Below are 16952 nucleotides of genomic sequence, written 5' to 3' on the forward strand. Positions count from 1 at the left end.
GGGCTGTGGCGTCCCCGCGGCGGCCGGGGCCTCGGGCTGAAACCTCCCGGGTCCGGGCTGCCCGTGCCCTCCGCCAGCCCTCAGCTCCAGCGCCCCGCCGGGGAATGTGCTGGGGTTCAGATTGGTCATGGGATTAATGAATTTCTAAGCGGAGCCCGTATCAGGGCTGAAATACGTTTGGTTTTTTTTTTTTTTTCCTCGGAAACTTTTTTTTGCACGCCTGATGTTTTGATGCTTAGGGTGGCTTCAATCAGCTGTGGTTATTTTTTGTTTGTTTGTTTTGGTGTGGGTTTTTTTATTCTTTTTGTGACAATTTCTTAAATCATACATTTATGCCTTGAAGTGTCCCTAAATTTGCATTTTAATCTGTTAGCATACTTTTATTAGGTGGCTTTTTGGATACAGGTGAATAGTACATAGTTCACACATGTACATATTTTGGGGGAATGTGAGAAGAACTATAGAGAATCAGCTGAAACCTTATCATTTCTCTTATTGCCTTACAGCTGTCTTTAGCACAATAACTTGCAAGCATGGTGGTACTTGTTCCATTCTACGGTAGAGGTGAATAAAGATGACTGTATATTTGCTGCATTGTCTTTTTGAAATTTTATTCAATAGTTGATTATGTTACAGAGCCACATACTTGTTTAGTTTTGAGGCCTGGAGGGAATCCTAAGCTCTTCCAGTTTTTATTTTCTCTGTGTTTGAGAGGGGTAGAATGCTGTCATGCGTGTGGTACAACTCTGATGTTTTAAAATACGTGGTCTTAGGAGCAAGGGACTGAGCCAGGGAATGCGTGTCATGTAGGGCAGTTCTCTCCTATGCTAGACCAAGAAAAAGATGACACAGAAAACATCAGCTCTGTTCAAAACATCATTTTAAAAGCAGTGGTGAATTCAACTTGAGCTATTTTATGAACACTTTAACACAAGAAACCGGGTCGTCTTTGACTGATTGTGACCTCTGACTGAAGATTTTCCTGCAGGCAGGAAAGGAGCAGAATAGTTCTTTCCCCTGTGAGTTTACTGACGTCGAAGAAGACATGCAGCCTCTCTCTCTGTGGAGACACTCTTCCGTGCTCTGCAGCCTGCTCTCATGAAACTTTCAAGAACTTAAATATCTGATATCTCTACTCCTCTTTTGAATGTGATTGAAACTGGCCAATGGGTTCAAAAGCTATCAGTGAGGTCAGATGGACAGACATCCACGTGCGTGCGTATATACATATGCGTATGCTTCCCTCCCTCCCCGAGTGATTGCATAAGTCTGATTTCCTTAGGAAACCAAGCTGAAAAAAGGAGTGGAGGGAAGTCAAACAAGATACTATTCAGTTCCAGTGCAGCTACTGTAAGAGCACTTGTCCAACTGTTTGGAGTACTGTGCGGAGTCCTGGTTACAGTGCAGCCGGAAGGCTATTATTGTTTTGAAGAGCATGAGATCATGTAGAATAATGATGATAATGTGCTACATCTCGTAGCTTTTGTTTCCTGAACTGTATTTTAGGTTCTAAATCATACATATATACATATATACACTATTTGACTTTGGGTACAAAAAAAGTCTAAATACTTTGACAGGGAAACTGAGGAGTTCTGTAGGGAAGAGAGTTGAGATGAGCTCTTTTGGAAGGGAGATTTAAAAGTCACTTAACAGAATCTTGAAGACTGGAAAACAATGAAATCGCTAGAGATGTATTCTTTATCCTCTGAGCTCTTTTGACTTGCATGCTCTCCAGTCAGGATTTTGTTGGAAGGTTCTTGATATTATTAAAATTTTAGGTTCTGCAATACTCAGTTTGTGCCATGTCTAGCTATTTTTGTTTTTAAGATTCCTAACAGAGCACTGGACTGGACTGCAGAAGCTTATTTGAACTTTGTATTTTGTGTGTTGTTTTTCTTAACTGTTTAAAATCTGTAACTTGGTGCATAACACAGTGTTTTCAGAAACTTTTAGTATCTAACATCCTGGATCAGTTCTCCGGTGGAGTTCTACTGTATTTAGGATACTGCAAGCTGCCAGGTATTCCAGGTTTCTGTGAAATGTATTACCTTCAGGGGAGCATCCCACGGTCCTTCTACACTCAAGGTCTCTCAAGCTGTACATGTGTAGCATATTTCATCTGTGTCCCGTGAGTCTACTCACAGGTATGAGTATTTTACAGTCTGGGGGCTTTCTGCTCGTCAGAGCATTATCAGTATATTGATATTTTATACAGAGTTACCTTTTACCTGGCTTTTTTTTTTTGGGTGATGCAGCAAGTTTACCCTGCACCTTCACGTGACAGATGCTAAGACTTTCTGATTGAGTAGTACTCTAAGAAAGAGTAGATGTAGTGAGGTCTGTAGTTGTGGAAGAAAATAGCAGTTAAGGTTTAAATAAAGTCAAAAGGATTCCTATTACCTGCGCTAATGGGAAAGTTAAGTCAATGGCTTGACTCTCCCCCCGCCCCCGTCTGTGTATTCATTACTTGCAGTCAGGATTTTGTAAGTCAAATGCTGATCTTCAGCAATGAATCCCATGTGTAAAGGTGGACAGGGCTTGGTTTTACAATTAAATCATCCTTAAAATTTAGATGCTGATGTAGAAAACAGAATTGTCTCTGGTTTTCACCCCAGGGATTCTGACTCCGCATTAATTGAAAGCAAAATTGTCACTGAAGCTGCGTATAGTTATGATGATAAGTGATGTCATTCAGCGGCTCCCATCAGGACTGGTGTTTCATAATACCACGTTTCGCATTAAGGTATAGGAACACCATATATCCTGGTCTGAAGCGCTGCCATTCTATTTAGAGGGATAACGGACCAATACGTAGGGCAGACAGCAAGGAATGGCGTGGAAAGGGAATGGAAGCCGTGCGGGCACAAGCAGTTCACAGTGAAGGAGGGCTTCTTTGCCTGAGTCAGGTATTTTCACAAATGGTTGTCTATAAAACATGCAGTTGATATTTGAAATAACTAATCCTCTGTCCCTTTGACTCCTCAGCTCTGCTGCCCGTGTTTGCCTGATGGCTTGAGGGCACCTAGCGCTCATAGGCCTTGAGAAAGGAGGTAACGCCTTCACTGTTAACTCAGTAAGCTTGCTCCTTATGTAAAATGGACTGTGGGAGGTGTGATTATGCACGGTGGGGTAGTGTAGGTGAGTTGGGAGATGGCTTCTTTTTGTCACTTGTGTGAGGAGGATAGCAGCTCATTTAAGATTCTAACACAAGGCTGGTGGCTCCAGTCACCCGTTCGTGTCCTTCCTTTTGCTTGTGTTTAAGCCATACTCATCAGCTGGACATAGTGAAAACCTGAAAGCGTAAAGATGAGGTTTTGTTTCAGCATATACATGACTTAGTGACTTGATCTTGAAACAGTCATGTAAACGCTCATTTCTGCTAATGGTCTAGGGCATATACGTGGCTTACTTGCTTTTAAATCTTCGGTTGTACAGATCAGTACAACAGTACCTTTTGTTCAGTTTTAAGATTTTGTGCTGTATTCTAATACAAATAGATTATACCTAACATTCTCTCAATATTCTCAAATCATGAATTTCGTTTTAGATTCGGAAAATAAGAATGAGAGTCTGTGTTTGTCTGTATTTATAACTTGAAAATGGCTTATACAGCTTGTTGGTCGATGTTAACCTTGTCTGTGATTAAAATTGTATCTCAGTTTAATATGAGCTAATTTTTTTATGCTACTTTAAAAAGTATTTTAGTTTCAAGTCATTATGTTTAATATTTTAAAATTCAATTTTTACAATATTTTAGTTTTTGCACTTTTGGCACTATTATCATATTCTAAAAGAAAGCTAAGATCATAAGTAAAAAAAAAAAAAGAAAGGAAAAAGGGCTGTTTGGGTTTTTTTAATTTTGTTTTTATACTCCCTCTGCTGGCTGTTTCAATTACAAGTACCTGTACTTGAACTTTGTTACTAAATTTGCTCTTCCTTTACCGTTTTATCAAATGAGTAGTAACGAGTATTGATTTAAATCTGTATTTAAAATACAAAAAAAGCCTATACTTGTTAAATGAAGAAACACTATTTGCAGGAATGGAAAATCTGACACCTGTTTTATGGAGCAGTGTTTTCATTTTTGTTGTACCTTGTATTGATTTGAACTCTAAAACCAATTGAATCTTTTGGTGCGTGGGCCAGATTTTCACCAGTAAATATCACAGAAATAACATTTCATATATTGTTCCAAAAGATTTACTTATCTGTTCTATTTATTGTAACAAATTTACTGCCCAGCTTTGAAGAACAGCTGTGGCAAAACCTAAATATTTATGCTGTTTTGTTATGTTAAAAAAAAAAATATTACTCATGAGTTTGACTTGCATGTACATAATTAGCTACAAGGCTGCACTCAAAGTGTTCTGCAGATGTAATGGATAATTTCTTAAGATACTGGTTTTAGTACAGTAGTATACAGTAGTGTTTATCCAAAATATTTATAGTACTCAAAAATTATAATTCTTAGGAACTTTAGAGATTATGTACAAGGATTGCTGTATATATTATTGAAATGAAGCCATTGCATTCCCCATGGGTGTCAGTTATGGTTAAAATTGTTCAATGTTTCTTGTTGATATTTCTGCTAAAGATCCAGACTTTGCTGTGTAATGTGTCCTCACTTGTGCTGGTACTTGGCTTCCCACTGTCAGAGTTTGAAGAGTGCCATCTACTGATTGACAGCTCCTTGCAGTACTTTGTTCCTTTGCCATCTGAAGGCTCTCACAGCTCAGCCTCGCTTTTCTTGTGGGATGTGACAAGTTGATGTGGTTGAACATGGCAACTGTGTTGAATCAAGCCTCAGCTTTGACCTCTTCTATTAAATGATGCTATTTTTTCTTTCTAATTTGTTTCAAGGTGAGGAAACAGGATTTTCATCCTGGGAGGTGGGCTTCCCCACCCCCCCATGTCCCATTTTTAAAAGCTTGTGAGAAAGCGGTGTATTTCTGTGGTTTCATCATCACTTCTTATCAAGCTGTCATAATTAGTGTGGGAGGAACCAGCCTGGCTGATGTTTATAGAAGACTTTGGCTTCTGCTATGCCAGACTGTATTGATGTGTTGCACACTCGAATGAGACAGTTCAAAAGGCAGGTAACAGACTTGCAATCGTGACTTTATTAACAAATGAACATTCCAAAATGCTCACAATGTGTTTGTTTTTGCAGGAGAGAAGGATGATCTGGTTAACAAGTTCTAAATTTTTATGGTAAATTGATGAATTCATCTTCACTGTTAGTGCACACTGAGAATGCTTTGTTTCAACTTAGAAGTATGCTAATTATGTTCTTAGGGAAAAAAAAACTTGGCAAGGGTATGAATTAGTTCAAAAAAGTGTATCATTTGCATATTTACAAGGAACTCCTTTATTTTGGAGTTCTTTTTATATATCTTCTTCTCAGTGATTTATCGCCACAGGAAGCTTTCTTAATTCCCAGCTCCTGAGCACCTTGTCATAGGTGGCATTAAGAAGAAAAAATATTGTGTTTCCAAATTTCATATTCTTCTGAAAAATACGTTGATAGCAAGTTTTAGTCTGGGTGAGTGAGATTTTTAACAATAAAATGTCACATCATTAAGAGATGCCGAATTTTACGGCTCAATAGGACTAGAATTGGGGTCTCTGTATCACTCGAAGGCTTTCCAAAGTAGTTCTGGCTCAAGAATACCAAAAGAGAAGGCTTTTGGATGTTACTCTCTGCCTTTAGAGAACTCGTACTCATTTTAGTGGTTTCTAATTAAAATAATAATAAAAACCCTCAACATAGAAGCAACAGTAGTAATCTCACCTTCTTTGATGTTGGGACCCAAAGAAGAGATTGTCAGGATCTGAGACCAGTTAATCCACCTTCCATCTGGAAACTGTGAAGATTTAATGCTTTCATTAGCACTTACTGTTCTGATTCCTTGTTTCTGCATTATCAACAAACTCCTGTGCAGCTGAGCTGTACTTGTCTTAACAAAGTTTATTCAGCTGTTAATAATTCCAACATTCTTCCTTCCTCTTATCCTTCCACTTGCATCAAAAAGAAATCCCCTGATGTCAAGCCACAAATAGTTCCTAAAGGAAAGAAAACTTTTGCATCCAAAGTTCTAAGAACTTTGTACAGAAACCTCGCATCTCTAATCCTTCTGATCCATACGTACCCTAAATAGCAGATATTTCTAGCTGCTGACAAGCATTCCCATGTTCACCTTAATAATACTGTTACTTTGCTTCACCCTGTGGGGAAATTTCCTAATTGGCAGGAAGTATGCCACTTTCTTTGCCCTAGATATTTTGGTAGCATTTCTGCAACACTGGGGTGTTCTGCTGGTTCAGAGAGTAAGATGCTTAGCCTGAATTATGGTGGCTAAGTGTGCATCCTGTTTATGCTTTAGTAGTTTTCCCCACTGCCTAATTTTTATTTCCCCAATGTATTTCTTCCATAGTGTCTTATTTTATTTACTTCCAAACCGGGTAAAGCTACTACCCTCTCTTCTAGTACTCTTTGACTTATTCTAAAAAGAAGTTATGTGCCTTAGTATTTCACTAATGATTTTTTTCCCTAACACATAGCAGTTAAGTTTATGATAACTCATTCTTTTACTTACACTGGTTTTTTTGTGTTTATATTTTGGTTTTCTTTCATGCATATACAGATACCTTGGCAACTTCTCCAGAGTGAATTCTTTCTTGGAACGTAGCTCTGTTGGCTGTGCTTCCTTTGTATGGCTTTCTCTTTCTTTCAGTTGTATCTGTATTTTCAGCTTAATATGATTTCCTCCTTGTCCACCCATCAGCTTATTTTAGCTGATGTTTCCTTCTTGATGGCTGAATTGTGTTGATTTTGTTTCTTCCTGCAGTGGGCCTGCGTCTTACCCTGTCCCTTTTACAATGTTCTTATTTTCCCCAACTGCTTTGGTTGTATGAAGGCACTATGCTGCTGTTACTCTTCTGCTGGTGTAGTTTACTTCGGCTGTATTGTCTATTTTTTTTGGTAAGACTAAATTTTGCATGGCAGTTTGAAAACTCTTGCTATGTGTTCTGTATTTGCAGTGACTCATTGTATTTCCTAATCTCCCACTGTCTGCCCAGCCCTAAGTGTGATGTCAGTAGAGATTTTTTTCTCTTGCCTTTTTTTTTTAAGCAAACGTAGGACTGATGAAAGTTACTGTTTGATGTAACAGGAAACTGAACTCATCTGTTCTGGCTACGGCAGAGCCTGTTTTGAGTATGCTCAGGTTTCATCGTGCCAGGCTCAGTGTGTCGAGCTTGCTTGTGTCTCATGCTTGTGAGCAAATCGCTTTTGTGTGGATGTGTCTCACTGTTCCTGTTTCTTCAGACTTCAGTTTTCACCAGTAAAGACTCCTGAGACAACTACCCTGGAGAAGCTGCTTTTTCATGAATCTTGAGTCTTAAATGTAGTTCTGTGGCCTTCAGTTCCTGATTATGAATGCAAGAGGGTCTTAGCATTAGAAGTGTCCTTTTGAGAAGTGCTTTCAAGAGGTCATCAGAGAGTATGGGTGACCTGCAGTCTCCAATGTTGATAGAACAGTGCATTTCCCTTACAACTTCTGGCTTAGCTCTTGTGGTGGTAGAGAGAACAGGATCATCTGATGTGTTGTAGGAACATTCATAGGCTGTTTGTGGGTAGGAATGTGCTTGTAGATTGCCTGTTTCTTTCAAACCTTTTTTTGACTTTCGTTGGAGCTATATGCAGTGCTTATACTTTTGAACTAAGCACAGAGAGGATGTGGGCTCGAGCTCTAGCCCTGCCCATTCTGCTTAATTTTTAGTGTGCTCCTTGGTCCAGTTTAGACCGATGCCTAACTGCCTGCATGTGTGTTGGGAGAAAGCAAAGGGGGACTGTTCCCAAAAGGCAGTGGGAATGGTACTTGTCTCTTCTGACCTTGTGTAAGGAGAAGAGTTTACCTTTGCGGACGCAAACTGTGTCATGCCCCTTTACTTTGCGGCTAGAGAACAGGCTCTGGGCTGTTTTATTTACTTGTATAGGGACATAGCCATATGGACCTGCAGAGGAATCTTTATACTGTTTGTGGCACTAGGGCAGACCTTGTTTCTACAGACCAAGTTCTCCTAGCGAATGAACCACAGGTTCTACAAAGTCCTGAATGAAAGATGTGTCCAGTGAATAAGGGACCATTGCTGGACGACATGGCTTGCTGCCTGACTCAGTGCAATTATTTAGCTTGGCTGTCTTTGTTTCCTCAACTTGCTGCTTTGGAAGGCTTCTTAGAAGTTGTGGCTAAAATGTGTAAATTAATGTTCATAGGGGAACCAGAAGACACAAAGTTTGTCAGTTGACAAGGATGAATGAAGTGTGTGTGGTGATATCGCCTATCTTATGTTAATGAAAAATGATGGAGGCTTATCCATCTATGGCAGTAGTATTGAAGGAGTAGAAGTCAGAAATAGAAAAAGGAGAAGATTGGAACGGTAAGAGAAGTTCAACATTTTTATTGCTCAAAAGAATGCGATTACAGCAGAAGAAAATGTTCATCCTTATAGGGAAAGCTATTTATAAACTCTGAGAGGTTTCTTTTGGGGTAGATGAAAGACTTAATATGTAAATATCTCCCAGCAAATCATCAAATTTTGAAGAAATCTTTTCACTGAAGTATGAGATATCATTGAAGTGTAAGATTACAGTTTTTTTAAGTGCGAGGATTATTTTTCTTTTTAATATCACAAATGCTTTCTTTCTGCTTAACTATAATTTTTTTCCACTTTTTAGTAACAACATAAATGGTGCCTGGTAAATCTTACGTACTTTATGAATGTACTTACAGATAACCTTTTAATTTATTTCCTCACTTTTTGTAGCTTAATGTTATCTTCACCGATCAGCCAACTGCTATTTGACAATCTCTTGTGTATGCCAGCTGGCCATGTCTTTCACCATTATTTTACTAGGTCACTCTGAAAGTTTTACTGTTCTACCCTGTGTGGTTTCTTTTTTTTTTTTTAAAAGCTTTATTTGTAATTTAATAACTTATCCACCTTGTTCCTGTTTTTTCTAACAGTTTATTAAAGCATAAAACTGGCTACGTGTAGAGCGCATGCCCCTTCTCTGTCTCTTAACATGAATCGCCTTGGATGGCTCTAGCCATGGATAAGTTGTGAGTATAGCAAACATCACTGTGGCTGGTTACTTTTCTGATGCTGACCTCTTACTTGTCCATGACAAGCCTTGATTCTTGTTTACAAGATGATGTTGCAGTTGTTACCTTCTGATTTGACTGCAAGGCTAATTTTTTGTTTGTTTCTGTCCGTTCAGTTGTGTGTACCTTTTTTTTTTTTTAAAGTATGTTGAACTACTCTCTTAGCCCTTTGCAACATCTTGTTTTAACAACTTGTGTTTGAATCAAAGCAACTAGCCATTCTGCTGTGCCAAGAAATGCTTCTTCCCAAGCACTTGTAAAAGGAGGGTTTTGTTTTTCTTGTTTGACAACAATTCTTTTGGTGTTTATGGAGCTGAAGGGAGGAATGGTAAGAAAGTTGAAATCCGCTATGTATATAAAAATTGAAAAGGGAACATGAGAACAGCTACACAGTTACATTAAGCAATATTGGAATATTGAAATTCTTTTGCTAAAACATAAATTGGTAAGACTTAAGCTTTGTTTAAATATAGAAATGTCTGATGCTGAACTTTACTTTGGAAACTGAGTTGTCAAACTGATTTGAAAGTCTGTATAAAGACTTTTATATTGGCTTGAATTAATATAATTTTGATAGGTTTTAGACCTCTCAGAGATGAGCTCTGGCAGGTCTACTAGTGGCAGCTGAGATACCTAACCTATGCTTCTCTACTCGAAGTCACTACCAGCTCAGCAGAGGTAGCAGAAGGAAGGCTCAAGCACATTGTCTGGCTTCCTAACCTGTCATACATGCAGAGGTGAATGTCTGCTAATATATTGAGCTGTAGGCTGCTGTGCTTGATGAAGAACTGCAAAAGTGACCTTGGGTCCTACTCGTGTGCTGGTAACCTCTAGGAGCAGGTTGCAAGAGGCTGTTAGGAGCAGTGAGGACATAAACCATTACACTACTTGCTTCGGTCCCCTTTCTGTCTCTTAATGCTGGAACATGTCTGACCCCAAAGCAAGCTGTTTCAGGGAGCTGAGATGGTAGGTGCCTGTTGAGGGTAAGTTTTCTGCTGGTTAACTTCCTGAATAACTTCACTGTGGAGTCAGAGGATCACCAGTGCTGATGGAAAAACAAACCATGTCAGCATGTTGCTGGGAGCTGGTGAGAGGATAACCCCTTTCATCAGCAGCTCATCTTAGATCAGATTGGCTGTGCTTGATACAGTTATGCCACAGTTTCATGGTCACTTGAAGTTCACATAAACTAACCCTCCTGTTTAAAGAAATGGCCTAATTCTTCCTCCCTAAGGCTGATCTTTCCTATACACATGTACTCCTCCCTTGTGCAGGCATATTTGTGTTGGCCCCATGGTGATCTAGCTTGAGGAGCTGCTGTCAAAAGGGAGAAGATGCATGCCTTAAAGGGTTCATAAACTTCCTAAAATAAGTTGGAAGTGCATTTTTAAAACATGTTATTTAAGGCAGAAGTGTCCTTCAGAGATGGGGAAATAGCGTGATTTATGTAACGTAGATTTTGCCATCTTGGGAGTCAGCTTTATGAAGGTCTCTACTTGCATGCTCAGTGTTTTATGTTTTGGTGTTGGTTTTTTTTCCCCACAGGACTTTTGCTTTGCTTGCCCAGTACTTTTCCCAGCCCAGAATGTGCATGATGTTGATGATAGGAGGAGTTACTCAGTATCTTCTTTTTTTCTTAGCAAACCCTGAATCCTTCTAATTCTATAGTGAAGACCTTCCACAGAGCCTGGAATTGCTAGTTGTCTTATGGGCCTTTCTATTGGTGGTGGCTGCATGAAAGTTTTGTGGGCGTGAAATATTTTTTTTTTGTACTGTGGGACAGTAATAGACTTTTGTCACATGCATGTGACTGAAGAATGCGAAAGGGATTAGACAGAAGTACAAGAATATTCGCTAGTTTTGTGTACGTCAATGATTGGAGATAACCTGAAATAATGATATCCACCACCCCTACCCTCCCCACCCGCCCCAAGTGCTGGGTGAGCACAGACTAGTTCTCACAACAAAACTGGAAGTTTTCTAAACCAGGAGGTTGTCTAAAACTTAGACAACATGGACACTTCTGTCATCTTTCCAAGCGGTTGGGGAAACCATTTCAAATTAGATGTGGCTACAAAGTAGAAAAATGGCAGAGCCACAATGAGACTTCACGACCTGGCTTCTAATCTGGGGATCCCTCTGGCGGACAGCGTTGCTTTAATGATTCAAGGAGAATGTTGCTATAGCTTCCCATGACTTAATTTGTTGTTGTGTTTAGTGTTTGTATTTTCTGTAAACAGCTCCCAGACACTGAGGCTCTAGGAGCTTCGAATGAAAAACATAACGGTGCATCGTTCTCTTCAAGGCCAACACTGAAACCGGTTTAAATGTGCTTGTATTAAAATAATGAAGTGAGGTAATGGTTAGTTTTGATTAGACCTACTTCTGCTGCTGCCACTTTTCTAAGATACATTTTCATTGAGGGGAAGAATTACTGTTTCAGCAAATAGCATTATATTCGTTGAGAAACAGTAAGAGCAATAAAGACAACAAGTTTACCTCTTCAGTGTCAATAAGACTGGGGGGAGAAAAAAGATAAAAGAGAAGACAGAAGAGAAGATATCCTTCAGATGCTTCTAGACTGTATTTGCAATTCATAGTCTTCTGGGCACTTACATTTTCTGCCTCATTTATTGATCTTGAGCATTAGAACTTGCAACTGTTTTACTTCATCTTTTAATATGAATTTGCTCTGAGTTTCAGAACATAGTTTCTTCCTCCTGTGTATTTACTGGTGCGGTCTGGCCACGGCTAATTGTGCTGCAGTCAGTGCTGCTGTTTAAAGAGTGAAGTAAGCCTTAGTGAGTGAGAACTGCAGTTTGGTAATGTGATGTTTTTTGTAGATGTTTTCATAACTCAAACCTGCATCTTTGCATCAGTTGGGAAATCTTTGTGAAACTATGTCAGAGCTCTTGAACTTCAAAATAATTATACCTTTTTGGGAGGAGTATCAGTAAAGGGTGAAAATAAGGAGAAATAGATAAGCATGTTTAAAATTGTACAGTGACTGTAAAGTAATGCATCTTCAGTCTAGATGATGGTTAGTGATACCTTCCTATGTTGCTATTCAGCATGCACACTGTCATTTACATGCAGAAGCATGGATAACGGTGACTTCCTGTCTTGTACTGCTGGAGGTTATATGTGGTCCCTTACTTACTGCTGTCTTTTATATTGTTTGGCTGTCAAAATCTGCATGTGAAGGTTTAGTCCTTCAGTTTTATCAACTGATCAGCTGATGCACAGATCAGCGAACCTTTTGGATTCAGGCTTGGGATTTATTTAGTTAGTTTTTAGCAGTTTATTTCTATCCCACACTTGTTTGATAATAATGCTGTTCTGAAAAAAAAATTAGCTATGTATTTATGAATTATTTTGGTAAAACACTGTAATACAATCACTGTCATCTTACTGCCATAATGCTTTCTTTTTTTTGGAGCAATGCATAATTTGGGTACCACCCAAAGTGCTGCTCTCCTATTTTATATGTCTTCATATTTTCAGCTACTTTGCTTGCATGGTTTTTCTGCTGAAACACTGGGAATCTGCTCAACCCTGCGCCTGTGACAGAGCAATTCAAATTAAGTAAGACAAAGACCAATAACCTCTAAACCCCAAGCAATTCAGTGAGCATTAGATCTAAAGTCTGGATGTTCTCGCTGCTTTTTCTTCTCTCTTTGCTTCCTCCACCCATTTCTTTCTGCCTAGCCTTCGTGCTGCCTGGAACCTCTGCTGTCTCATAAGGTGGGCAGAACTTCTGTTCTCTTTTAGCGGCCACTCGTTCATGTCTCTGTGGTCTTCCTAGCTGCTGATTTTCATGAACTCATCTGATACCTGTGTTGTTTCATCAAATTTGATTGCAACTAGTCATAAGGTCAAAATGTATTTGTAGGGGCAAATTTTGTAGCTGAAAAGCCAGTAAGACAATTGCATGTCTTTTTTCTTTTGACCTTCTAAAGATTTGTTGGGTTTTTGTTGTTGCGTCTTTATTAGTTCTCTCAGTAGCATTGAAGTTCTATTAGTGATGGCTCTAATTTCTTTGGATGCCTAAAATTTTTAACGCTTTATGCACAAGGTAGAGATACATAGCTTCTGGGGGAGAGGTCAATGATGTTTTCAGTGGGTTCTTCCTTCTCAAGTGTAATTTACCAAGGGACTCTGCAATCGAGTCATCGTGATGGGAAGTGCATCTTAACTGATGTAATGCATTTGTGTTTCCTGGAAACAGAACAAAATCGCAGCTCCGCTCCGTTTAATGCAAGATTTGTCATTTATTTCAGTTGCCATGATATTTACTCGTATCATTTGATCTTTGTTGTTGTAACAGGTTGTTCATGCTTTATGGATCTGATTTCCTGACATCAGTCCCTCAAAGCAGTGTTGGAAGTTTTTATTCATGAAGAGTATTTTTAAAAAATATTTTGAAATATGGCGCAGCCAAATCCGATTTCAACAAAACTTCTAGTCTTTTCCTGTGCAGACTATGCTGCAATCAACATAATTGATACAGCAAGAGGGGCTAGATGCATAAAGCTGGATGCACTTGATAGATAAAGTCTACAAATAGATTAAATATCTAATGCGTATTACTCCTGTCAGAAATGTGTTTTCTGATGAAGATGCATTGTTTCCTCTCAGTCTGTCTTGGAAACTAAAATGCATTCAGTTGAAACAGTATCACCTTGATCCTGTCTGCTGCAACAGTATATGTTTAACCAAATCACTTTGCTGTATTACACACTATTTTAACTATTTTGGCTAAAAACTCATTTAATCTGAAGTAGAAACACATTGCGTTTCATCACTTGCACAAATGCACAACGTTTGTCCAAAGATTCAAAGCAGAAATGTTCAGTAACTACTTCTGAATATTATTTTTTGGCCTCTGGAAAATGATGACTGTCTTGCTTATTTTTTGACATGGCTTCCTCTGTGTTGACTTCAGAAAAAGTAAGTTATGGCAATATATGGAAGAACATGGGCTCCATGTTATACAAGTGGTTGGTCTGAATGCTTGGGGTGTCCAAATGTTTTTATCTGATCACAGTTGTTAGAATACAACACACAGAAATTACCTTAGTGATAATTTGTAGAGTGAATAACGTGTAACGAATTTGTGACCAGAAAATCTTCACGAACACTCCAAAGGAAAGAGTCTTCCCTTAGTTATTCTTGTTTATCCTTAATTTCAGTGGGGATCATAGCAGTGGAGTAGAGGACAGGTTTGGTGCCTAGTAATTGTAGCTGATTTTTGCTGTATTTAAGGCAATGGTAGTATAGGGGGTAGGAAAGCATACAGCTAATAAAAAAAAAAAAACAAAAACCACAATTGTAAAGCAAAAAAGTCTCTCCTGTCTCTAAAGACACTTTGATCACAGAGATGTTTTCAGAATTCAGCCAGACCTGCATGATGATGTTGTGATGTTGTTCTGTAGAACTTTTTAGGCACTTTATCAGTTACTTATGTACACAGATAAAGGAGCAAAAATGACTACTTGCAAAAGGTTTCCCTGTTTCTTGGTCATAATGGTGCTCTGATGGCTCTGTATTATTGAAAATAATAGTAACTAGTTGTGTTATGGGTAATTCCTTGTGCTATTTTATAGCCCGTGATCTCAAGGAAGTTTGCAAGCCACTGGCTGAACCTTGTGGCAGCCTTGATAGGAAGGGAATGGTTACTAGACAGACAGCTGTTCTTTCTGTATGCCGTAGGGCAGACGACTCAATGGTTGGGTTTATATATGCTTAACTGTGCATAAATCTTGCTGAAGAAAACTTCTACAAGTGGTTTAAAGACAGTAGGATAAAATGATTTTGTAAAATAAAACAAAGTATGGCTTTGTAACAGCTTGAAGATATTTATTCTGTTTATGGTCATTTTGTGGCTCTTCATTTTTTCCAGGCCAAAGATGTATTTGCAACTCAAATCCCAATATAACTCTCTAAGCAAGAGCTAGAGTCACAGATGAGAATGGTACATAGATTTTTTTTATTTTATTTTTTTTTCAGATAGACTTTTTTTTCTTTTAAGTGCGGTGATGTGTCTCTAAATAAATTTGTGAATTAAATGAAGACTGGTTTATCTTCAGATTTCAGGAAAATGAACTTGAAAGGATGCTATCGGGTGGTTTGAACTAATGAATGAGGGATATTAAACTGGTGAAAGTTTTCTTTTTTCAGATGTTGGTGTGCTCAGTTCCTACTTCATAGCAATCTCCTCTGAAAAAACGTCATCCTCTTATTTGGTTTTTTTGGTCACTTAAATCATATTGAACCACTAAGTTTTTCACATGGCCTTTCTGTAAAATCATACATTAGCACAAGCTCAAGGGCATGAACTGCATTTTGTGTTTATAAAGAAAATGGAAATCAAGGGAAAGGAGGGAATTGCAAGCGGTGATGGGTTTTTCTAATGAAACTTCTACAGAGCTCTGCTGCTGATTTCCCCTTATGTGCATGTCCAACAGAAAATGGAAAACACCTTTCCTTCACCACCTCCCCCATGATAAAAAAAAATAGGGCCTTTTTCCCTGCTGGCCTGCAGCTTGGGGCGGGGGGTGAGTATGGTGACTCATGTTTTGCTTATGAAAGGATTGTGATGTTTTTATGGAAGTTTTTAAGAAAACAAAACATTAAATAGCTGTTGTACGAAGAGGCACCAGTCATAAAATACACTAGAGGTGTATTTCTGATTCATAAGTTGCATTTTGGACTTGAAACAGACTTTTTATTCCCCCAGTGTTTGTGGCAAGTATTAAAAACGAGTTAAGGGCAATACTGATCCTGTAGCGGTTGGAATATTAGAGCACAGAGATGGTTCTCCTGATCGGATGCTGCAGATGGGCAACTCCCTCCTTGCCCTTCAGCCAGTTGTGCAGTGTTCAGGGCTGAAAGTCTGTCAATGTAATTTTTTTTTTTTTGGGACACTTGTGGAAGTAGACCATCAAAGCTCCCTAACACACTGAAAAGCTGCTAGGATAATGATTTGGATAAGGATAATTCATTTAATTAACTTCATCTGAGGTTTTGAAGGAAGCACAGTGGAACTGCCCAAACCAGAATATCTGACATCTGTGTATGTTTTAGTTCATTATATTTAACTGAGTTTTTATCTCTTGAAAGTGGAAAGCAAGAAGCTGCTGTATTTCAGGAAATGAATATCTGGTTTACAGAATATTTAAGACCCTTTACCCTTCCAGCTCAGCTCACAGCAGTAGTTCATACTCAGGCACTTGCTACACTTGACTTGAATTCAGCTTAATTTTCCTGACTCTTTTTTAAAAGTTACAGAGACTTGACTTTCTTTGACTCGACAGATGGGCTTGTGACATCTTTGAAAATCAGCAGGCTTTGTGAAAAGAGATGGTAGTTGCTGTTTCTGAGGCTGTAGTGAGGAAACAGTGCTGTTGGTTATGGTTGGGAAACTGGAGTCCAAAATATGATTGTAAACTAGTTTACCATTCTACAGCTTTTCTTTTGGTATTCACACAATTGTATGTAGACAGCAGCTGTTTTTCAGTGCTGTGGCATTTTGAAGTGGACTACTGTGCTGGGCAGATGAAGTAATCCTTCATCTGACTGATTTAATGGTCAAAAGGAGGAAGGGAAATACTGTTTTTAAATGCTGTTGTTAAACTGTAAACTGCTAGAGCTGTTGTAGTTTCACTTAGTCACCTGCTCCCTTCCCTTGCTGATTTTCAGTTATGCATGGTTTAGATTTAGATTTATGGTAAATATATTTTTCTTTACTAATGTATTGTACCTCTGTCAAATTCCCATGTA

The 16952-nt window shown here is 38.7% G+C and overlaps 1 protein-coding gene across 2 annotated transcripts in view; it reads left to right on the forward strand.

Moving 5' to 3' along the window:
- Positions 1-16952, forward strand: part of PDE10A (phosphodiesterase 10A) — a 194213-nt gene that overhangs the window by 1260 nt on the left and 176001 nt on the right. The window lies entirely within an intron of this gene.

Source organism: Pygoscelis adeliae, unplaced genomic scaffold (assembly GCF_000699105.1).
Source record: "Pygoscelis adeliae isolate BGI_AS28 unplaced genomic scaffold, ASM69910v1 Scaffold33, whole genome shotgun sequence".
NCBI lineage: Eukaryota > Metazoa > Chordata > Aves > Sphenisciformes > Spheniscidae > Pygoscelis > Pygoscelis adeliae.